Below are 24,452 nucleotides of genomic sequence, written 5' to 3' on the forward strand. Positions count from 1 at the left end.
GGTGCCTTTGCTGAATTCTTTTCAGCATCTGCTTAAATTTTTTTAGCTTAGGCAAGCCTTTCGGAACATATAGATGTTGACATGTTTTACTCTCTTTTTAGTTTGCTGCTCATTTTAATTATTTTTTAATACTTCTAATTACCGGTACTTGTTTTTAACTGTTTTTTTTTTAAATGGATTTGGATAGTTCTTATAAACCTCTTAGAGTTTTTGTTCCAATCTAGTGGTATATAATTTTGTTAAACAAATGACTAAATAAATTGGATAATATTCCTGGCCTCTCCAGACTTCCTTTCAGTTGTGCCCTCATGATTATTTGTGCTCCCGTTGCTGTTTGGGTGGTCCCACATGATTCTACATTTAAACGCTTTTTGCACCTGCAAGTTTTCAGCTGGTCATACTGCTTTATTTCCAATCAGTGCATATCATGTGACTGCTGAAATCCCGTAATGTTTCAGACCACAAATGTTCTGGGCTTTTTGTGTGTTTCCTGCTTTTGTTCTGCTGCAGCCCCTCTGGACAGCAATAGTTGTGATAGCATTGGGGGAAGCATCACACTACAAATGCATTATTATTGTGTCAAACAAACATTGCCAAATAAAGCACCAGTCTGGAGGGGCCCTTAGTTGCATGTCAATTTCCAAATATATCTATTTAAGGTTCAGGGAAGCTCAGCGTTGCCTGACACTTAGGATGCAACTGATTTGGAGGCAGAGTGGTTCTGAAACAGTCTGGAGGTTGCTTTTTCAGTTTTGTTTCTTTTTTCTTTATGAAAAATATATTTAAGCTGCTTGGCTATTCTGATTTTTTAAACAAACAAACCCTGCTTATAAAACTGCATGCAATATAGAAAACAAAATATTGACAGAAGGGCTTGTAAATGTCACCAAGCATGCACACACCAGGTCAGTTATGCTTTATCTACTTCTGATCCTTTAATAATTCACATGTCCTCATAAAATGCCCACTGTGTTTTCCCGAGAACATGGCCTGCTATGCTTTCAGATTTCCTCAGGAAAAGAGACTTAGAGCCATCTTACATTGCAGTCTCGTTCTGCGCATATAAGAACACAGTCAAACCAATCCTGAATCAATTCTCTCAGGCTTAGCTTGTAACTTACTCCTGCCAAGTAGTAGGGAAGATTTTTTATACATCTAGGTGTTCATTTTGAGGGCTATGCAATGGGGCCTTTGACTTTGACGCACAGGTCCAGCCTTGGCTGCACCACTGCACCTGATCCACTTTCCCTGGAGATGCCAGGAACTGAACTCAGGACTTTCTGCATACAAGCATGCAAATAATTTGCTCTTGTCACTGAACTGTGGTCCCTTGCCCATTATGCAATTTTTCCAAGGCATCCCAGAAAACGTGTTAATCTTAGAGGGAGATGGTCACTGTTACTTGCAGGACAGGAGTTAGCAGGCAGTGTGCCTTCCTTGTTGTGATAACCCTTCTAAAGCAAACCCAGTAGGAGGTTCCTTTCTCTTGCTGATCCTTAACCCTCTTCACCGTATGTATCCCAAAGCATGGAGCAACTTTGCCCTTGAATGCCTTGAGCAGCCTTTATTAATTAATCTGCTCAATTCAACAGGGCTAATTCTACCAAAACCCAAATCAAAGTGCTAGAGTAAGCCGCCTCTTCAACGCTGCTAGCAAATTCCTCGGTCATCTGGTAGGTCATTTCAACTTTCAAATGTCTACATCAATTGAAAAGTGAGAGTTTCCTTCCTGTCTGAATGTTGCTGATGTTGACTCCCTCCTATTGCCTCTTGCTTAGTCTCTGTCTGCAAGGTCAAAACACCGTGATGCATCAGCTGTATCTTGGGTTGCCTAGGAGCACAATGACCCTTATTGTAGCACTGATACCTATGACTGTCTCTACCCAGCAAATTTGTACAGCTCCTCATTAAATCACCTTTAGATTTCCTGCTCCATAAAGTAAAGCAAATTAAGCACCTTCAGCACTTTGCAACAGGTTGAGGGTGGGGTTTTTTTTGGCACCTGAATTGATTGTTTGGATTTTCTCTGAAATGCCTCTCCTGCCTCAGCAACTGCTTTATAATGCATAGATTCCAGAACTGGAAAATGACATTGGAATAGTGATCTTACTGGCGGTTCAGAAAGAAGTAGCTAGTCCTGATCCCACTTGATTCTTCAGCATCTTGTTCAAATTTATGCACCCCACTTGCTAACTATGAACAGGATCTGTATACCAGGCAAATCATGTAATCACTAGCAACCTTGTACCTGGCATTGCTCAGGAATTCTAAGAACAAAAATATTTTTAAAAATCAATTCCATTTTAAAAGGTTCAGTCTGCCATCTTATTTCAAAATGGTGTCCAGTTGTATCCAAACATAGATGAAAATCTGCTCCTTGATGTCAGGAATCATAGTACAGGATTTGGTTAAAATCGGTGCAGTTTTGAAAGGTTAAGGGTTGTATCCAACAAACTTCTACTCAGAGTACACCCATTGAAATAAATGAGCCTAAAATAGGCACATTGATTAATTTCAGTGTTGAACATGGTTGAACACCATCATCGCTGATCATTGGCCATGTTAGCTGGTTTTGTTAGAGTTCAGTAACATTGGGAGGGTTGTTGTCTTAGTGTCTGTTCTTATTACCAGCGCTGCATTCCGCAATGACAGATAACTTACACTGGTGGCAGAGCTCAGCATCTTGAGAATCAATCCCACCACCACCAACCACCCAAAAACCAAACCCAAAGCAAAGTTCCAGTTGTTTGAACATGCTCATCAAAGCTGTGTGGCTGTTGCCTGGTAAAGTCTCAAAATATAGACTTTGTCATATGGGTGAAGGCAGGGCATCACTGCAGCCACGGACAGGAAGTCCCTACGGAGGGTGGTGAATACAGCACATGACATCATGGGCTGTCCTTGGAGTTCGCTAGATGACATCACGAGAGACCGCTGCCTCAGGAGAGTGAGGAAAATTCTTAGGGATGACTCACATCCTGGCTTGCACTTCTTTAATCTTCTACCTTCAGGCAGCAGATACAGAAGTATAGTCAGCCGCACCAACAGGTTAAAGAACAGTTTCTATCTGTGGGCTTTTGGGCTGCTGAATGGGGAAAAAATAGTGGTGTAATTGACTTCCGACAAGCACACAGAGTGCAAACAAGACTGAGTGTATGTGGGGGGGGGGGAGGACTCATTTAATTTCACTGTACACAGGTGGTGTAGTGACAATAAAGGTTTGTTATTATTATGTCTCTCTATGAAAAGCAGCATTGTGCAAATGTATTTGATTTGCCTGGCATATCAGTTTCTGCTTATGACTCTCTGTCCCTCTGGCTGTGTTAAGTGCAGGGCATGCACATCGGGTAGATGAGAGCCTGCAGAATATGGGGCAATGTTATTCTAACCCGTATCACTGTGGTTTGGGGAATTTTTTATCTACCCCAGAGCTTTTCGACTCCCCTTTCAGTGTCCATGTTGACCTCCTTTTGACTTCCTTCTCTAGCCGCTGAGGACAAAGGCACCCTGTGCCTGACTCTTCCATAATTGGTCTTCTTCAGGCCTTGGTGAGACCTTTATCAAGACTGCCAAGATGTGTCATCTTGGATTAAAAGGGATTCTGGTGCATGGCTGAGGTCTCTCTCTGTGCTCAGGAAGAAGCAGTAATTTAGAACATTTCTTCCTCTCCCCCTACACTGTCCCCAGGGTCTCTGCTTCCTCAAGAGACACTTTGAGAAGCCTTCATTCCTTGCTTGGTAAAACCTATGACACTCTGAATCTCTGACCTTTTCTTATCAAAGTATTCAGCAGCCCACTGGAAAGTCTGGTTTCCATTTGCTGTTGCTTTTCTTCTGGCCTCGGTCTTCATCGTCCAAAGGCTCCCTTTCTGCACGTTACCCCCCCCCCCACGTGCCTTACAATCTGTCCACAACTCATTGAAGCCTTTATCCTTCAGGCATGCATGCATGCATGCACAGCACCAACCCAAGCTGAAGGCCACAAAGTTAATTTGAGCAGGGAACGCTGCATTTCAGCCAGAGGGAGCAACGAGGGGCTGGCATTAACGGCTTTAAAATGATGGATCACCACTTTGGAAATGTAGGAAGGGAGAGCAAACGGGAGGAGGAGTTGCGCTCTACTGGCACGGATGCTGCAGAGCAGGGGGCGGGAGAGATCAATTTGTATATACTCTTCTTTCTACCCTCGGTAAAATGAGGGTCTTCAAAGCAGATCCACACCTTGCGGGGCCTCAGGGATTTCGGAGAGGAACACAGGAAGCGAATATACCAGGCCAGTCTATTTGTCCACCTGGTCTAGGATCATCTTCTCTGGCTGACAGTATATCTCCAGGGCCTCAGGCAGAGGGACTTCAGCATCTCTGGCTAACCAGGCCTTTTGTTTTAGTTTGCAACTAAAAAGTGCCCTTAAAAGTGCTTTTTTCAAGGCTGCAATCTTGTGCGGGTCACGTGACTCACGTGGGAGTGCATCCCTGGAAGATGACATCCCGGTTCCCCCCCCCCATGTTGCATTGGAGGGTATGCAAAATAAATCAATCGATCAATCAATCAATCAATCAGGATCACTGTTGCTAGTTGCTATTCCTACCCAGCAGTCAGGCAGCATTGCACAATGCTTCCAGTTAGCAAGGAACAGAAAGACTTTGCAGAAATGTCAGTGGCTGGTGAGGCCAAGATCTTACGGCTTTGCCTAGGCTGCTGCTGCTCTTCTTCTTCTTCCTGCAATGACAGTGCAAGAGCCCATTTGCACAGCAGCAACGGACAAGTCTTAAGTGTATTCCATGGGATGAAACTGGCTCCAGTCCAAGAATTCTGATTTACGTGGTTTAAGAATCGCAGCTGCTGTTGTGCCTCCTTTCCACTCTTAGTGCCTGCATTATTAAAAGAACACAGAAACATTGGAAACTGTCCAGGGGAAAGATGCAAGTATTACCAGAAGACTGGAAACAAGCCTGACATTAGAAGCGCCATGATAGACCTTCGGAAGTTGCTTGTGACTGGCTTCCTGCATGTACCTCAAAAAAGTACATACATTTATTTTCTTCAACCTGGTGGATCCTAGATGTTGTGGATCACATTTCCCATCAGCCTCAGCCAGCAGAATACTGTTGCCTGGGGCTGGTGAGAGAGGAAGTGCCCAGTGTCTGGAGGGCACCAGGTTTTCCAGGGCTGCCTTCTGAGCAAAGCTTTTTGCTGGACAGGCTCTTAGGCAAGCCCTGTGTCCGTGCTCTGTCCCTTCTCTGCTTTATTGCTGGTTCCATTGTGGACTTGCTGCTTGGCAACTGTGGTTTGATATCATTACCTCCATGGATACCAATAGCTCTAGCTGGAATAACCCTCTGAGCAGGATTCGCATGGATTCAGATAGGCAAGAGCTGTATGAGCAGGGCTGCTTTAAATGCTCTCCATACCCCAACTATGATGGAGGCAGAGTTGCCAGGTGAAAAAGAAGACAGGGCGTTTGCACCTTCAATAGCGTTGCTTAATATGACACAGCTATTGCAGGTGCCAAAGCCCTCTCCTGTTTTTTTATCTGGTTATCCTAGCATGCAGGCTGGTGCAAAAATCATGCATCTCCACTCTGGCTTGGAGTGGCTAGGAGCATGCCCTCCTGGTCTGCTCCTTCACTGCTCTGGGCAGCTAGGCTAGGCATGCAGACTCCTCTAGGTGATGTACCTAACATGAAATAAGCCATCCTTAGAGCAGTGGTAGCCAATGTGATGCTATCCAGACATTTTGAAATACAACTCCCATAGCTTCAGCTGGCGTGGTCAATGATCAGGGATGATGGGAGTTGTAGTCCAGTTCACCACATTGGCTCTCCCTGCAATAGAGCTTGGAGCTGTGATATTGGCCAACCTTCCCTCTTCTCTATTGCAAACCTTCCTTCACTTTGGAGAAGGGCTGATCTGATAGGATACCCTACCAAAAGAAAAGGAGGGGAGTATTATTGATTCATCTGGGTCAATTTGAACTTTGAAATGTGAAACTGCAGATGGATGCTTTCCTTCTCACGCCTTAATGCTGGCCTTGTTACACACCCTTAACTTCTAAAAATAATTCCTGAAGTGGCTCCGAAGGACTTAATGTATTTAGCGCTCAATTTCTAAAATAAAAGGACACTTAGATCTGCCCACCAGCTAGCTCCACTTCTTTGACCTGGAGGCCATTCCTCATAGTGTGTAGGCTGCTTGCCATTAGTGGTGAGATAAAAGGTGTCTGCATAGTATATATCCATCGTTTCACAGCAATAGATCCAGATTTCTGGGTCCCTAGATATTTGCTTTGTGTTTATGAATATGGGATTCTTAAAAACATCCTTTCAGCAATCTTCCATTATATTTCCATTACATGTTATCTATCAAATAGGGCCTATAATAGCCTGTTAGTTTCTCTTTTACATAATGGTAGTTTGCCGCACTTACGTGTTAACCACACTGTTCTAATCTGATTCAGCAACTTCTGGTGTCTGTTCCTGTTCCTCTTCAGAGATGATCTGTTGCCTGCACTTTGTGTCCCTATCAGTTGTTTGTCAGCATTTGAGTTTGACCACAGCAGTTATTTTATGCTACTTTAAAAGTAGACCAGACTTTCAGCAAGACTTTGCATGCAAGGCTTTATATATCAGAAACCTGAAAGCAGCTAGGTTGACAATAGATGTAAGATTTTAAGAGAGGCAGAGATGATTTAATGGTGTCTTTTGTTGCCCTTAAAATGCAGAAACATTGCCCTCACCCCTAAGTCTTCAGACACTAGAAACTGATTCTGTGGGTTTTCATGTTGCACTCAGATTGAGCAAAAGAAAAGCCACTTCCTCATTCACTGCTGATGGGATGGGTGCTTGTTTTATTTACTTGCATATGAAATAGTCCTATGCATGCTTACCCAGAAACTAAGTCCCACTGTGGTCACTGGAGCTTACTTGAAGGAAAGTGTGCATAGGATTGCAGCCTTCCTTGCTTATTAGTTGCTTTTCTAAAACAGATTACTCCAGGGTGACTTACAAAAACGAGCCCCAAAGTAAACGCAACAATACACACAGTAAAAACAAAAGCAAGCAAGTGACTTTAAAGGGCTAATAAAATAGCAATAATAATCAGTATTAAAATATTGCAAAATCTATCACCAGAGAGGCAATTAGTCTAGGGCAGGGGTCAGCAAACCTTTTCAGCAGGGGGCCAGTCCACTGTCCCTCAGACCTTGTTGGGGGCCAGACTATATTTTTGGGGGGAAATGAACGAATTCCTGTGCCCCACAAATAACCCAGAGATGCATTTTAAATAAAAGGATACATTCTACTCATGTAAAACATGCTGATTCCCAGACCGTCCGGGGGCTAGATTTAGAAGGCGATTGGGCTGGATCCGGCCCATGGGCCTTAGTTTGCCTACCCATGGTCTGGGGATCTGCAGTGCCTCAAATATTTCTGTGCTCTTTCTGCTTCAAACTGTGCTTTGGGTTTCAAGCTGCTCTGTATAAAATGAAGATCTTTGTTCCTCATTCATTATAATGGGAAATCTAAAAAAGGACTAAAAGCTTCCCCCTTTGTGGCCAAAGTGGATGAAATTTAGGGGCACTGGATCCGTTCCAGGGCGGATTGAGCCTGACAATCTGCAGACAAAATTGCCTTGTAATTTGGGGTACAAACAAAACTGGTGCATACCCCCCGCCTTCTGCATAAATTTGCTCTCTGTGACTTCCTCCAGGTAGGAGATCAGCTGCAGAATTTTGCGCCAGCTGTAATTTCCAGGCTGTCTTCAAGAACAGAGCCACATAGAGTACATTACAATAATCCAGACTGCAGAGCGCCCATGATGTCTCCAACGCCTCCCCATAAACCCTGGAACAGGGGTTGTTGTCTTTTTGGAAGGTAGGATAAAATGAGGGGTGACCAACAAGCCTAAATAAATACTTATTTTATTAATTGTTTAACAACCATTGGAAAAACTATATAAAATGTTACTATACAAGCACCTCGTAAGAGCCAGAATAAAGAATTAAAGGCCTAGAAAACAGAGGCCGCTACCCATTAACTACCACCCCTATATGTGTGTGTGTGTTTTATTCTGTCTTGTTTCTTGGGGCTTATTCAAAGTCAGAGGTACATGCCACCATATTCTGTGTGTACACCATTCTGTGTTTCCTTGCTACTCCAAGCCTTGTTTCTATAGTCATAGTGGGGTCGCAGCTATGGGGGATGTTTGATGAGCACTTGCACTCTCAAATTTATCAGTGCACTACTATTATTCCTGCACTGAGAATGCTGAAATATTCCGGATCTACTGTATGTTCTGAGTCTATTCAAAATACTGGTTTTAACCATTAGAGCCCTGAATGGCATAGAACCAGTGCAGTTTAAGAAATACCTTCACCCATTTATTCCCATCTAGACTTTTCTCCAGGATGTCCTACCTAGTGCAGGAAGAAGGGGGTGTTTTAGGTTGGAATACTGCTCTCCCCAGAGCCTAAGCTATTGTGAAGACATTTCTGTTCTCCTTGTCTTTTTAATTGCCTTTTTAAGTGTCATTTCATTGTGTTGGATCTTGTATGAACATTGTCCCTGTGGGCTATCTGTCTATCTATCTATCTATCTATCTATCTATCTATCTATCTATCTATCTATCTCTATCTATCATCTATCTATCTATAATTGCTAAGATTTTATGGTTCTATTGCTTTCAACATGCTGCGAACCATGTAGAGGATGCAGCCTGGTAGGCAATATTATAAAAAGTATGACTAACTAGTAAATAGGGCAGTTTTGAGAACTCTGTGCATCCTGCTGGCTGTAACCCACCTGTATTGCAATTGGCAAACACTAATCAAGCACTTTTATTCCGTTCCAAAGATACATCTGGATGTAACCAGACATGTGTGGCTTTGTAGACACAATGTTGCAGCTGTGTTTATTAAGTCAGCCACTGGGAAAAGCTTCCTTGTTGTGATAAATGAATACTGCACATTTGGGGGAGTATTAGCATAAATCTACCTAGAGACAACTTTGGAGCAAAGGAGCCAGCGCTGAAATGTGCAAACCTTAACCTTGGGATTGCATCAAAACCACAGCGTTGTTACCTATTAAGACGGCTCCTGAGGTTTAAGGAGAAGGTTTCCTCTTGAACTGGCCGGGTTGTGAAGGCGAGAGAGGTCATTTTTCAATCTCTTGCAAATACAAATTCAAACCATGCATACAGATTTGGATGCATGATGCAGAAATAGTTTTGCAGGATGCACAGCACTGGCCTTCAACTGGGTCATTCAGCGACTTAAAATGGGTCATCCCTGTGACATTTCCACAATTTTGTATTCCTTTAAGTGAAGGTAAGAGCTTGAGAGAGACAGCAAGGAGGAGGAAATAGGGAAAAGGAGGAAACAGAGAGTGAGACAGACATATATGGTAAAATACTGATGACTGGTAGACACCCTGTGTTTCAAGAAGTCTACCTTATGATCCTCCCCACCCTCTTTGTTATGAGAATTTAATTTACGTAGCACACTGGCTTATCTGTGCTATGATCACCTGAATAGTTTTGGATGCCCCCACAGGCTGTCTGGGTTAATGAGGTTGCATTCTGTTTGAGCATAGGGGGAACGAAATGACTATTCAGAGAAAGCTTTGCATTCATCAGACTTTCAGAGTTTGAACAAGCAGATAAAAAGCATTTGTGGTCCAGTTCATAATACCCACTCAGCTTTGCAAAAACAGATGTTGAGCATTCAGTTGTATGTTGCTGATTCATCTGCACAGGCTTCTCCTTTGTTATTCATTATCCATTCACTTCTTTGTTCATTCTGTGAGTGGCTCTCTTTGATTTTACATAAGTCATTGATTGGTTAGCCGGTAACCCTTGATGAATGCCGAGTAACAAATCACTAGCTGAACTGGCAAATGCTGGGCTGAAGAGCAGCAAAAATGCCAAAGTGCCTGATTCAGCAGAGGCGGCACGTGGATCACAGATTTGAGCCTGGGGTTCAAATGCAAGAGATGGCAAATTCATCACAAGTATTTGTTTCAGCTCTAATCTCAACTAAGGCAGCAACCTCAGAGCCTTTCCTCTCTGTGTTGATTCACATGACATGCTGCACTGGTGGCCCTTTAAAACCAGGATCAAATGATGGCTACCGTATTTTGTGTGAGTAACTGTGTCATGTGTGGCAAATTCAGCAATGTGACCATAAATCAGAAAAAGAAGGCATTGTGATATGATAGGTTGTTTTTTTAATAAATCACTGGAATCACAGGGAGCTGCTCATACAAACCTCCTACCATGCAATACAACCTCCATACATTCAAGGTTTAAGTAGTTACACCCACAGGAAGTTTAATAATAATAATAATAATAATAATAATAATAATAATAATAATAATAATAATATTCTTTATATGCTGTCCACCTGACTGGGTTGCCCCAGCCAGTCTGGGCTGCTTCCAACAAAGTATTAAAACACAGTATTTGCATGTGCAAATCAGGCCTCAGGTAGAATAATCAGGAGCGGGGGGGGGGGGGGAATACAAATTTGTAGTTCTATGAATGCAGTTCATGACTGACTGGAAGGTGGTTGTGGTTGTTTATGTAGCACCATCACTCTTTATGGTGCTGTACAGCAGGGTGGAGGGCACTGTAATATAAATATGCAAGATGGGCCAGTGTAAAAATGGTATCGTGCATCCAATTCTTTTTAAATATTTTTATCATGCTTTCCCCAAATAGCCCCAAATACTTCACATACCTTATCACAGTACTCCTTATAAACCTATCCTCTAGACCAGGCAACTTCAAGCTTTTCAGACCCAGGACCCACTTTTAATCCAAACATGCATTTGGGACCCATTTCTTAATCCTTTACCATATTTTTGCATGGTGGTAGTGCTCCTGTCATGACCCACCTTGGATCAGGCCATGACTCATGAGTGGGTCCCTACCCATCAGTTGCAGACCAATGTTCCAAACCAAGGATGAGGATCCTAGAGCCTTCCAGTTGTTGTTGTAGCTGAGAGATAGTAGCTTGTTTAAACCCACTCCATGAATTTATAGCTGACTTCAATTTTGAAATCAGGACCTTCAATCTCATGCTGCAAACCCCTGAGCTAAACAGACTTGGATCTTGCTGCTTCTGCCCCAGTATCATTCAACTAGACCAGTTTGCACCAACCACAAGATTGGGTTCAGACTCTGATTTGGTGCTTCAGAAAATAGCCTGCCCCAGGCTCCATAGCCTGCCTAATTTAGCTCATGGTCCATTCAAGTCTTTATTCTCCCCCCATTCACTATTGGGAAATCAAAAATCAGCTATCATTTTTCTCCCTTTGAAAGAAGTGGATACAATTTTCAGGCATAGTAGCTGCTCCAGAGAGAACAAAGCGTGCCAAATTACAGACAAATAACCCCAGGTGACTTTGTGCTAGGCAACTTCAAATTCTTGTTTAGAAAAGTAAACATCTACACGTTCTTTATTTTGATGCAGAATTGGATGAAATTTACAGGCAAAATCAGCCCTTCTGAGGGCATTCATACTACCAAATTTCAGAAGGACAGATTAAGTGATTTTCTCATAAGAGCAGCTGCTACAGTTAGGGGGTGTGTATAAAAGGAATCACTTAATCACCCCAAGCATTTTGTGAGCAATTGGTCTGAAATTGTAGACACAAGAGAGGTGCCTCTGGGTAAGAAATCTGCCAAATTGCAGACAAATAGGTCCAGGAGCTTTTGTGCTAAGCACCTTATGCTAAGTTGATTGTGGGGAGAACTAAAATGGATTTGCTTTCTGGGTAAAATAATTCACTCTGATTACAAGCCTGACCTGTCAGTCACAACAGAGCTTTCCCTCCACCCTCTCCCCACGCCGTCACCCCACCCTGGCATTATTCCATTTATAGCAAGATTAGGAGCCTTTAGTAGACACTTGTCTGCAGCATTTCTTAAAAGGTCTGGGTTGCCATGCAGCCACAAAGAGCCCCATTGACCACCGCATACAGATTCCACTTCATCTCTGACAAACTCAGAATTCTTCTGAGACACCCCAGTTTAGCTCAGGACTCAGGATTAGTCCAAATTCAATGCACACCCCTATATTTAACCTCACACTGGAGGTACACTGGATGTAACTGCAGTGTATGTAGGTGCCGGAAGAAAATGTTAGCAGCTTTAGGGCATATTTCTGTGACAGCCTTTCCCCCCCGAGGGGTTGGTTCCTACATATAGATAAGTGGTGGGTTGTACATTTGCAAATTGTAGCCTTTCTCTTCAAAATAGATGTGCATATGGGGCCCAGTCCTTAGGTATATTTCAAAGAGAAGAGTGGTAATTTGTACATGCAATTACCTTGCATGACTGTCATGTTCAGCATGGATTTGGCATTCAAGTATGTTTTCTGGATGGCTCTTAACATTGTTGATGTAATTTTAAAGGGGTTAATTGTAGACTGGGGACAGCTCTACACATTACCGTGGAGGAAAGAAAACTGTCCCAGCAGCAAAAGGAGAGTTATTGGTGCAGATATAACATGCACATTTGGTCACAGGGAAGACACGTGATTTCCTTCTTCTTGCATCCTGCCCCTCTGTCAACTTTGGGGCCTAGATAATCTTTAGTCTCCAGCTCACCATTTCCCATACTGCCTTTGAGTCTCTAGAACTCTTTGGCATTATTTCATTAAACCTCATTTTCTGGGTTAGATCATGATGAGAGATAATGACTTTCCCAAGGCCACCTAGTAAGTCTCATGTTGCTTTGTTCCTGACTGTCACTCATTTAAACCTAACAATTAATCCACTTTACTGTACAGGCTAGTCATTTCATTATTTCTCAGTCTCCACGAGCAGTCTGCTGTTTATTTATTGAAAGCATCATTTGTTCTTTCAGGACAAAGTCCTCACAAGACAACCTGCAACTTTTTTTAAAAAAAATTGATTTAAACAGCAGGCACAAAATAACAACAGAGGGACAATGCAAGACATTGATACCACCACCACCCCCAAAATGTGTTTGCACTAACAGTCTATCTCAGGCATCCCCAAAGTCAGCCCTCCAGCTGTTTTGGGACTACAACTCCCATCATCCCTAGCTAATAGGATTAGTGGTCAGAGATGATGGGAATTGTAGTCCCAAAACAGCTGGAAGGGAGAGTTTTGGGATGCCTGGTCTATCTGATCTTTCTTGGTCATGGACCAGAGGTCAGGGTCTCTCAAGCTGATGTGGAAGCCCAGGCAGATTCACATTGTAGTCCTTCCAATACCCTGGTCCCAAAACTGTTTAGGGTTTTTAAAATCTAGACCAGCACTGAAGCTATGAGCTCCAAAATGAACTGGTAACCAATATAGGATTGGTGTAATGTGTGGAGCCATCTAGCCCCTACTAGCATCCTGCTGGTCTCATTTTGTAATGGTTGAAGCTTCTGAACTGTCTTTAAAGGCTGCCTCACACAGAGAGCACGGATATACTTGTCTATTCTGGTTGTACATGGAGGCTGGCTTTCTGAAAGGGTGTGGGCCTCATCTACAACTCTGTACTCTTCTTGGCAAGGGTAGTCCTTGTAGATTGTGGCATGTGGCAAGCATGTCAATGGGTCTGTGTTTGGGAATGCATGCATGGCATTTCCTGCTCATTGTGCTTACTCCTACACCAGTGGTTTTGCCTGTTTATCTTGATGCAATGCCCACAGCTACAGTGACCAATTCTTTCCAAATATGCCAGTAAAACCATTGCAGCAGCAGGTGTGCAGCTATGTATGCTTATTTTTCAGAATAACAGATGGGGGGCTTAAAACTTTATATATATATTTCTGGTAATATGTATGTAACTCCCTGTAAAAATGACTTTTAGAGAACTGCAAATCCAGCTGTATGGGCCTTGGAGGAGTTATTTGTTTTGTTTAACCAGAACCTCTTACAGTATTGTTGTTCCTGAAGAAGGCACACAGCATTGCCGGCTTAGTCACTTCATAATTTTCTGCTGAAGCCGGCACTTTGCGTTTCGATCACCAGAGAAGGTTCTGGCAGATGCAGATTCCTGTGCAGGTGCATGGCCATCGAAAGAGCATAATATATGATACAATGAAATGTAGCCACCTAGCCTAGTTTATGGCTTTCCCACTGCATGTATGTATACCTGCACACAAGAACAGACACCATGAGCTAATGCCTTTAACAGCTCTCCAAACCATATTAATCTCTTCATGCTGCATGTTTGCCAAAGACTCTGCTGAGCCTTTCCCATTTCCAGGGTCTGAAACGGTGAAGCAGGGAGGTCTCTTTCCATTATCTCATTGTGGAGCCTACAGAGCCCAATCCAAGCACATTAAGAAGGCACCTGCTATATGTTCAAACAGAGGAAACATACACTGCTTATGTTCCCTTTACAGGCTTTGAGAAAACTCTTGTGGGCCGGATGCTGTGGTTAAGCCTTATGGCAGCTGTGGAGACATAAGCAAATGACTCAGTGGCTGTTCAGCCTGAGAGTTAACAAATGGTTATCTGCTGTCCTCCTTCCTGTTACTTTGTCTGGATTGGCTTCTCTTCTGCTTGTGGGGCCTCAGCTAGGGTTGCCATGTTTCAAAAAGTAAAAACCAGGGCACCCCAAAAGTTGTTGAGCTTTTATTTTACCTCAAAATATGTTATTCTTTGGTTTACTTGCCAAAGATCCAGGACAAACTGCCACCTTCTGAAAATTACCCCCAGATGTCACTACTTGTGCCTTTGAAATCCCGGTAATGTCCAGAAAATTCCAGACTTATGGCAGCCCTACCTCAGCACTCTTGAACGCATCATGCTGGCACAACTGAGAACAAAACTAGCTAGCAGCCCCTGGACCTGCCCTAGGAAATGAGAATCTTCTACGACCTTCAGTTCCTATTTATTGAAAACAAGAAGATGATTCAATCTATTTCCACTTCTTACCAATGAAAGGGACCAGTTTCACCTGTGACAGCATAATGGCTGAGTATGACTTGCCAGAGGTGGGCTGCTGAGTTGGAAGCAGAACCAAGGATCTAAAAAGCAGTGGCTCCTGACTCCTTGGAACCAAGAAGACAAAAACTTTAAGAAAGAATGGGAAAGTTTTATCATTTATGTAGGAGACCACTGTAAGCAGATGAAAGCATTGGCAGGATTTTAACAACACTTGTAATGTAGCAACCACTACGGATAATATGGACAGATACAAAATGTTGATTATGAAATAATATGCAGTTGAAAACGTTGACAATAAGACCCATGGAGGGGGTGTGGGGAAGTCCAGAGATTCAGAGAAATCTCTACATGTGGATATTCATTTGGTATTGTTATAATTCTATGCTTGTAAAAACAAATAAAAATTAGTTTCAAAAAGAGAGAGAGAGAGAAGTAGTGGCTCCACAAACAAGGCTTCAGATGCTTCATTTTTGTGCACAGTCCATTCTGTACAGGTATTTGACGTGGGCAGCCTGCAGCAATGCCATAGAGAGAAAATCCTAGCTCCACTGATGCAAGCCTTAGAACATAGCCTCAAGGGCAGGGCAACAGCAAAAGTCTGCCGCAGGTACTGGCTTAAGACTTTCCTGCAGAATTGTGGAGTGTGTTTGCCTCTCCCTCCCCACAATGAAACTTCTCAGCTATTTGCCATGAACTGCTCTGAGGTCTTCCTTTAAGGGTGTGTTTTTGATAAAGGGGCATGGCATTTTCTAGCACTGTGTCTGCTACACTTTTTACATGACAAAATACTACTCTTCCTTCTGCTCAGCCAATGCTACCTTTAAACACAGACACATGTGCACTGGTTTGATGAGCAACAAAGCAATGTGCTTCTCCTGCACTTCTCTGTCATTCCAAGAACCTTTAGAGTTTATTATTATAATGTCTTTCCTGGCCGTACACTGTCCCTGCTGTGCAAAGCCAGCTCACCGAATTCTGCTTTCAAAATAAAAAATTGTGAACAGCAGGAAGGCAATCCACCCCATCTGCTATATATAGGGGCGAAACGTTCGTTTGTTAATTAGCTGTATTTCTCTATTATCTTCCGTCTAGTGCACTCAAAATGGTTTAGCACCCAAAATAGTGGTTTACAATCTAACAGATACAATTCAAAAAGGGGAGAAGATGCAAATATACAGAATAAGACACCAACTCTGACATTTGTTGTTTAGTCGTTTAGTCGTGTCCGACTCTTCCTGACCCCATGGACCAGAGCACGCCAGGCACTCCTGTCTTCCACTGCCTCCCGCAGTTTGATCAAACTCATGCTGGCAGCTTCAAGAACACTATCCAACCATCTCATCCTCTGTCGTCCCCTTCTCCTTGTGCCCTCCATCTTTCCCAACATCAGGGTCTTTTCCAGGGAGTCTTCACTTCTCATGAGGTGGCCAAAGTATTGGAGCCTCAGCTTCAGGATGTGTCCTTCCAGTGAGCACTCAGGGCTGATTTCCTTCAGAATGGATAGGTTTGATCTTCTTGCAGTCCATGGGATCTCAAGAGTCTCCTCCAGCACCATAATTCAAAAGCATCAATTCTTCGGCGATCAGCCTTCTTTATGGTCCAGCTCTCACTTCCATACATCACTACTGGGAAAACCATGGCTTTAACTATACGGACCTTTGTTGGCAAGGTGGTGTCTCTGCTTTTTAAGATGTTGTCTAGGTTTGCCATCGCCTTTCTCCCAAGGAGCAGGGGTCTTTTAATTTTGTGACTGCTGTCACCATCTGCAGTGATCATGGAGCCCAAGAAAGTAAATTCTCTCACTGCCTCCATTTCTTCCCCTTCTATTTGCCAGGAGGTGATGGGCCCCGTGGCCATGATCTTCGTTTTTTTTTATGTTGAGCTTTAGACCATATTTTGCGCTCTCCTCTTTCACCCTCATTAAAAGGTTATTTAATTCCTCCTCACTTTCTGCCATCAATGTTGTGTCATCTGCATATCTGAGGTTGTTGATTTTTCTTCCGACGATCTTAATTCCGGCTTGGGATTCATCCAGCCCAGCCTTTCGCATGATGAATTCTGCATATAAGTTAAATAAGCAGGGAGACAATATGCAGCCTTGCCATACTCCGTTCCCAATTTTGTACCAATCAGTTGTTCCATATCCAGTTCTAACTGTAGCATAAAACCCACTTAAAGATGAATTGGCATGGTCAGTATGGGAGACGATTCTGAGAGAGGAGGAGTCAAAAGGCAATTGATCATACGCAGCCTGATGGCAGTGGGTGGGGGCGGGGGTCGCTGTTTCACCTCTCTGGCTGATGCAGCCTGGAGTAATGGCTGCAGGTGGGCAGTTGCCATACTATAGCAGCACATCATTCTACTGGCATTGGATCGGGGCTTAGGGAAGTATTCTCAAGTATTGAGAATGTGGCCCTTACATTGCCACAGCTGTATATTCAGCATATCTTCTGCATCACGCTCATCTGGATGCAGTTGTCTAAGGCACTAGAAGCCCAAAGGGTATTCTTTTGGCTTTTGTGATCCCAAATGCCACTGGAGGTGCTTATAAAAACTGGTTGAAAAATACACTGCAAGGTTTGTTGGCAGTGAGCGTCGGCACTGGAGAGCTGTCCAACACCAGAGCCTCCTGAAAGGCAGGGAACAACCCTAGGGAAAGAGGTGCTGCTCTTACTGTAGGGATGGACTTTGGTGACAACTGCATTCCTTTGACTTGACATCCTACTTAACAGCCAGCTGGTAGCACTTAGAAAGCCTCCTTTGCCATTCCTGGGATATGGAGATAGGTCTATGTGTCCCAGCTGAGGCTTGCTGCAGATAGGATTCTTCATTCTTAGTTCCATCACTCTATCTATTCTTCTGTCTTTAGCAAACTCTGTTTTCACATGCTACCATGCTTCTTCTGTGACCTCAGCCCTACCCTTACACAGACTGCTTTCTCCATTTCTCCCTTAGAGCGATAGCAATATGTGTGACTTCAGCCTTGTTTTCATCCTTTAATTTCCTCACACATGACCTTGGTCATCCATTGGCATGTTTATAACGGCAAGTCTGCTGCAAATTGGGAAGTAGAGGCTGCAAACAAGGAACTGTAAATGTGTGTCCTTGTAAGAGAGGCCAGACATTTAAAAATAAATCAGTTGGAAAGCCAGAAGTATGATATAACTGACTGCTGTTGCCATTGCTAGAGTTGTTGCTAACACACTTTAACCTACAGAAAGGTAGAATCCCCTCCTTTCTTTCATGTGTGGTTACATGTGTAGTGAATACGTTACTCAGGTGAAACCAGACTTGACGTTAAACATGTCTTTGAATCTCATGCTTGGGATTCCCAACCTCTTTCTAAAACTGACAGCAGCCGCAGAGGGCCTGCAATCTGGATCAGGAATGCAGCAGCACAGAGAAAGGGGATGATTAATCCTTCCCCCATAGTGCATTCCTATTGAAATCCACTCCTGTGACATAGACACTTTGCTGCAAATAGCTGTGTTGATTTACACGCAGAGCCAGAGAAACAAAAGTTGGTGGGTAAATGCATTTTTTTGGCATATCACACCAAAAGCACTGTGGGTTCACAGAGGGAGAGTAGTTGGTGTCCTGTCATCATGCTAGGAGCCTGTAGTACAGGGGATTAGTACAGGCGATTACTTACTCCTGCTGGGCATTGCTGGCATAATCTGAATGCAACTTGCCACTACATACTTGCAACCCGACCAAGAATCACTTCATTGGCTTCTGCTTCTGTACAGGGTTGGGGCAATGGAACCCAAGAGTGGATTTCGGGGAAGTTTTCCAGCAGGGATACTTGCCATAAAGGGCCTCCCGTAGTCTCACCAAGTTTGTTCCTTTTGTTTGGCTTCCTGGAGGCTTCCTCAGGGCTTAGAATTCAAGAGCCTCTTTAAAAATAAGTGCCCAGACCTTAAGGAAGCAAACAAACTTTCCATTATATACCGTTCTTCCTCTATAAAGAGATCAGAGTTCTGTTGTCATCTGTTTGTCTCAAAATAATGGCGTGTGCCTCCAGGGATGAAGTCAAACTTCTGTGTTAGCAAGCTAGGGCAGTGTGCATGGAGGTCCTGGGTGGCCCAGATGACAAGATCCCCCTCTCAGCCTCACTGATATGGTTCAAAGGAAAGCGGAGCCAGATAATTTTTTGATTACTTTTCTGCATTCTGTCCTTGACCTCATTTGTATTGTTTTATTTTGAAATCTCTTAGATAATATTTTAGTTTCCTGTTAATTATGTTGCTTTGAATGTATACTTCATATTTGACTTTCTGCTGTGATGTTTTATTCTGGATTGTTTTAATTGATGTTTTAATGTAGGTTGCAAACCGCTTTGAGATTTCCCCCCTTAAAAATATAAAGCGGTATGGAAATGGAAATAATAATAATAATAATAAATAATTTTGCGCTAGTAGCAGCTTCCAGACGTTCTTCCAGGGCAGTCCTAAAATAGAGTGAATGGGCCACGCACACACATTTTAATAACTTGCCTATTTTAAAATAGAAGCCTTTCCCCAACCTCTCACCGCCCAACATTTAATAGCAACATTTTTAGCTGCAACAAAAACTGGAAGGACAAGTGAAAAGCAATGGAATATTTATTGTCCCAACGCATAAGAAAAGAAGCATTAGCCCATCTAAGTGCTGAATCTCAGTTCCTCCGAATTTTCCCTACGAAGCACCGGTAGGGGTCCGAATCCGAAACGCCTTGGATCTATAAATGTCTCTTCTGCTTTTCGTGGAACACCTTGCCAGCTGAAGCACTCCGGAGAACTCGAAAGCTTGTTCACTACTCTGTGCCATTTTGTGGTCCTTTGGGTCGCTCCTAATAAAGGCATTGGCTAACAATGGATTTGGGAGTTTTTTTGCCTTAAGAAATCCCCCAGATAAAAAGCACCGTGCTTTGCTTCCGCGTAACGCAGGGGGAAACCACAGCGCGGCTGTGAAACCAGCAGCAGCAGCTCAATAGGTGCAGCCTCCGGGCACTCTCGCGGGTTTCTTCCCTTCCTCACACACAGAGTCAGCCAGGCTGCCTGGAGTGACGCCGAACGCACGTAGGGATGCTGCGGCGCGGGCACCGAGCGCACCGAGGTGAGGCTGGCTGGCGCGCCCATTCCTACAACCACAATCCAGGTTTTCCACGCAACCTCCGCTTTCCTTCTAATTTCTTCCCTTTCCCAGCGCCGCCAGCTTCCTTAGGGAGGGATCCGGGATCGGGAAAGGAGAGAAGGGGCAGGGGGTGGAATCTAGGCGCCAGAGCCACGTGGCGCTGGAGGGACGGGGAGGGGGTTGTTCACCGCCCACTCCACCCCCGTTGATGTTTCAAAGTTCAACTGAACGGTGGGTCAGGAGAGACAGGAGGCGAGTCCTTTCCTGCTCTTCTGAATCTGGAAAGTCGGATCTTCTGGTCTGGGCAGGCAGCTACAGCAGCCCCTTTTCGGCTCCCGGTGGGAGGCTATTACGACTTGGTGTTGTTGGTGTTCTTTGTTTTTTGCATGGTGGTGGCAAGAGGCACAGCAAGGGTTGTTGTTGTTGTTGTTGTTGTTGTTGTTGTTGTTGTTGTTGTTGTTTTTACCAGAAAGGGAAAATCAGGATTACAGGGCAAAAAATTGATAGCACTGATGTTGTGTGGACACTGTGAAAAAAGTCCATGCAGAAGGAGCACTCATCCCATAATAAACACCCATCAGGAAGCACCATTTATTGACATAATGGGCTCGTTCTGTTCTTAACTCTTGAGCTGAGGCTCCACCTGGTGTTTCAGTACTTTGTTCCGCATTTCTGCCAGTCCCTGTAGTCCCAAGGCATGCACAGCTTATACTGAACACATCTGCTGGACTAAGAGGTGAGGGACCTGTGTTCTTCTGGACATTGCTGCTCCCATCATCCCTGAGCATTGATTCGGCTGCCTGGGGCTGATGGAACCCAACAATATCTGGAGGATCACAGGTTCACCACCCCTGCCTTAACTGAAACCTACATATTTCTCTCCCGCAAAACATCGGTTTTGTTGGATTCAGTCCACATGCACCCCTCACAGTCATGGCATCTTGCTTCTGCCCTTCCATTCAGCCATCAATTTCCTCTGTTTAATCTCCGATTTACCTAGGGCCTCCACTGGTAACTGAGATGGAGAATCTGAAGGTGTAATCTCAATAAATAGATACAAGGCCAGGCTTTAGTCAAGAGGGTTAAGTGTGTAATGGGATCACTGATGAGTAGCTAAGACCAATAAGAGAGGAGAGCTGAGCTATCATGGGGCGCTCCTGTGTTTGTTTGCTGAGTTGTGATAATAATAGCTCTGCCAGGCCTTTCCTGGTCCCATCTTCCTTCTATCTTCTTTTAATAGTGCAGCCAAGAGAGAAAGGCTGTGTGAGCCTGTGTGGTTATACCCTCTGGTAGCTTCTGTACACATGGATTTGGATAGTGTTGAGCTGAATCACAGAGTGGGGATTAGGAGGGATCTGATGTTAAGAAGGATGAAAACAGTACTTACATTGATACTATTGAGAGGTGATGGCACTAGGGCTAATGCCTCTCCTCTGGGCACCCAGGTGACATGCATGCAGTTACTCCATTGTGCTGAACAGGGTTTCACTTGATTTATACAGGGGTACCCGCTGAAAGATGATTCCACCTTTCCCATCTGAGCTCTTGCCTAGTTGTGCCATTATATCCTTGTGCTTCCTGTGCCAATTTTTTTTTAAATCACCGAGGCAAAGCATAATTAGTATTCTGATTAAATCATACAAAGCAAATAAATGTGCATGTGTTTACTAACTACTTCACATAATTGTTTAATTAATTAAAACATAATTGTTTGAACAAACCTCTAGCTTTTAATTATTATATTGTGTTTTATTGTAAGGGCAGTGATGGTGGAGGCAACAAATGAGATCAAGCCAAGCTCCCATGTAAATGTGATGAAACCAAGCTCCTATATAGAGGCATGAGCTGTACAGTCCCTCACTTGCACCACTTAACCCCTGCCACCCAACACATTCTCGTGTCCCCAAGCGTTTTGCCTTTACTGTGGCCATGTTCAAGGGGCAACAGAGAAGCTGGAGGGTAGCATTTGGCCACCAGGCCTGAGAACATAAAAACGCAAGAGGAGCTAGCTGGATCAGGCCAATGACCCACTTTATCCTGCAGCCTGTTCTCACATTGGCCGGCTAGATGCATGTGGGAGGCCTGTGCATTGGATATAAGCACAACTGCACTCTGCCCACCTGCAGGGACCCCTGTCCCTGAATTGAAGGAACTTCAAGAAAGTCAGTGTGTTCTCAACCACACTTCCAACTGCAGATCTCTCTCAATGCCAAAGTGCACCTCTGGGATGCTGCCACACCACTCTCCTAGAATATTAAGCCTTTGAGGGACTCCTGTTCTTCTAATACTCCTTATCTCTAGTTTATCCCAGAATTTGGAATTGCCTGCCCTGGGTTAACAAGGATGGGGCTGGTGTTGGGGTGCTTTTTTACTTTTCCTATGTAAACCTCATTAGACTCCATGCAGAATATGTTGACGTCCCTTTCCCATTCCTCATTCTTGAGGACAGATTCCTTTAAACGTAAGAAGAGCCCTGTTGGATCAGGCCATTGCCCCTCTAGTCCAGCATCCTGTTCTCCTCACAATTGCCAACCAGATGCCTATGGAAGTCTGTAAGCAGGACCTGGGTGCAACATCACTTTCCCACTTGCAATTCTCAGCAAGCATTCAGAGGCGTTCTGCCTCCAGCAGCAGAGACAGAGCATCACCATTGTGGCTAGTGACCACTGATAGACACACCCTCCTTGGATTTATCTAAGCATCTTTTAAAGCCATCCTCTCTTCCAATCTGGTTATTTCTCTTTTGCTCAGAGAACATTGCCTAATATCAGCTTCTGGCCCATTGGAAGCCTTCAGAGCTGCGTTGCCAAGCAACAGGTTTGCTTCCTGCCCCATTGTGTGAAGATCATCATACGCGCATTCGATCCTTTCAGGCATTTGGTCCTTTCAGCGATGAATCCAGAGCGTCTTTAAAAATAAAGCAGCTGGATTTTTTGCTTAGAATCGAGGAGTGCTTTTCTAGCAGGTCACCTCTGAGTCTCTCACCTTTTTAATATAAAGCTCTGGCTGCTTCAACAGCCTCTGCGGAGGATTCTCAAAGCTTCTGATGACACACTATGACAAAGCTAGCTTCAATTTTAAGCGTCAGCATTACTGGGAGAACAGCACCTTCTTTGTTTTAGGCCAGTATGCACTCCCACTGAGCTCTGTCTTTCTCTGCACACTGATCACACAATTGCCCATTCCCTCCTGTGCAGAAGATCTTTAAAAACAAACTGGATCATTGTCACCAGCATCCTAGTCCTTCAATTCAGAGGGCGGGGTTCTTAGCTGTGGGAGGGAGCTGTTGCCAGGATGATCCCAGTAGACCCAGCCTGCAGTGTTTTCAGTTAGGCTCAGTAAGGGGGAAGTTGTTATCTGACACCCCCACAGCAAGGCAGGCTGTAAAAACACTAGAAAACATGTAGTCTGGAGGTCAGGTACATAGGAATGTGACTCAGAACCTTGGTCCACCTAGCACAGTGTCATTTACAATGACAGTTGTCTTTTCCAGCCCTACCTGGAGATGCCAGGCATTGAACCTATGACCTTCTGTATGCAAGGCAGATGCTCTACCACTGAGCTACAACCTTCCTCTGTAGCTGAGAGGGGATGAAGCAGCAGAACCCCTGAATATAATGAAAGAGTTCACACTGGCTACCAGTTTGTTTCTGGGCTCAGTTTTGTTGTTAAAACCCTAAACAACTTGGAACCAGGGCAGGGACCGGGACCTTGTGTCCCTCCAAGTGTTGTTGGACTATAACTCCCCTGATCTGAAGAGTCACATAATAATAATACTAATAATTTAATAATAATTTATTATTTATACCCCGCCCATCTGGCTGGGTTTCCCCAGCCACTCTGGGCGGCTTCCAACTGAATATTAAAAACAGTACAGCATCAAACATTAAAAACTTCCCTAAAGAGGGCTGCCTTCAGATGACTCTTAAAAGTAAAATAGTTGTTTATTGCTTTGACATCTGCTGGGAGGGTGTTCCACAGGGCAGGCGCCACTACCGAGAAGGCCCTCTGCCTGGTTCCCTGTAACCTTACTTCTCGCAATGAGGGAACCGCCAGAAGGCCCTCGGCGCTGGATCTCATGTTCTCCATTCCTGGACTAGGATACTTGAAGGATGGTCTTTTCAATTATTTTTTTTCCTAAAGGGTGGCTTTTCTCTGCAGGAATGTGCCTGACAGAAAACTTAACTGAAGGCCCATTTCTAGGTACCTCTGCCTCCTGAGGCCTTCTCAGCGATGGTGAAATAATGGAGTTTTCTTTTTCTAAACGCATACACCATGTTGACCTCAGTGTGATCTTTCAGATGCCATGTGAAGTCCGTCCTGTTCATTCTGACTTGTAGTTATCTTGAGCTGATGGATGGGGTAAATTGCACAATTATGACGGGTCTAAGAACGACTTTTGTAAGTGAGGCATGACTCAGAAGCCAGCT

At 44.0% G+C, this 24,452-nt stretch overlaps 1 protein-coding gene across 11 annotated transcripts in view; it reads left to right on the forward strand.

Annotated features, from left to right (window-relative positions):
• NAV1 (neuron navigator 1) overlaps nucleotides 1-24,452 on the forward strand; it is a 267,596-nt gene that overhangs the window by 18,419 nt on the left and 224,725 nt on the right. Inside the window, exon 1 of one of the 11 annotated variants that reach the window (XM_083508515.1) lies at nucleotides 19,872-20,004. The exons of 7 other annotated variants lie outside the window; for them this stretch is intronic. The gene's annotated coding sequence lies outside the window, so the exon portion shown is untranslated. Of the gene's footprint in view, nucleotides 1-19,871; nucleotides 20,005-24,452 lie in introns of those variants that run through there. 3 more of the 11 variants (XM_083508511.1, XM_083508521.1, XM_083508527.1) reach the window with 3 other exon arrangements.

Source organism: Podarcis liolepis, assembly GCF_965112155.1.
Source record: "Podarcis liolepis genome assembly, chromosome: 6".
NCBI lineage: Eukaryota > Metazoa > Chordata > Lepidosauria > Squamata > Lacertidae > Podarcis > Podarcis liolepis.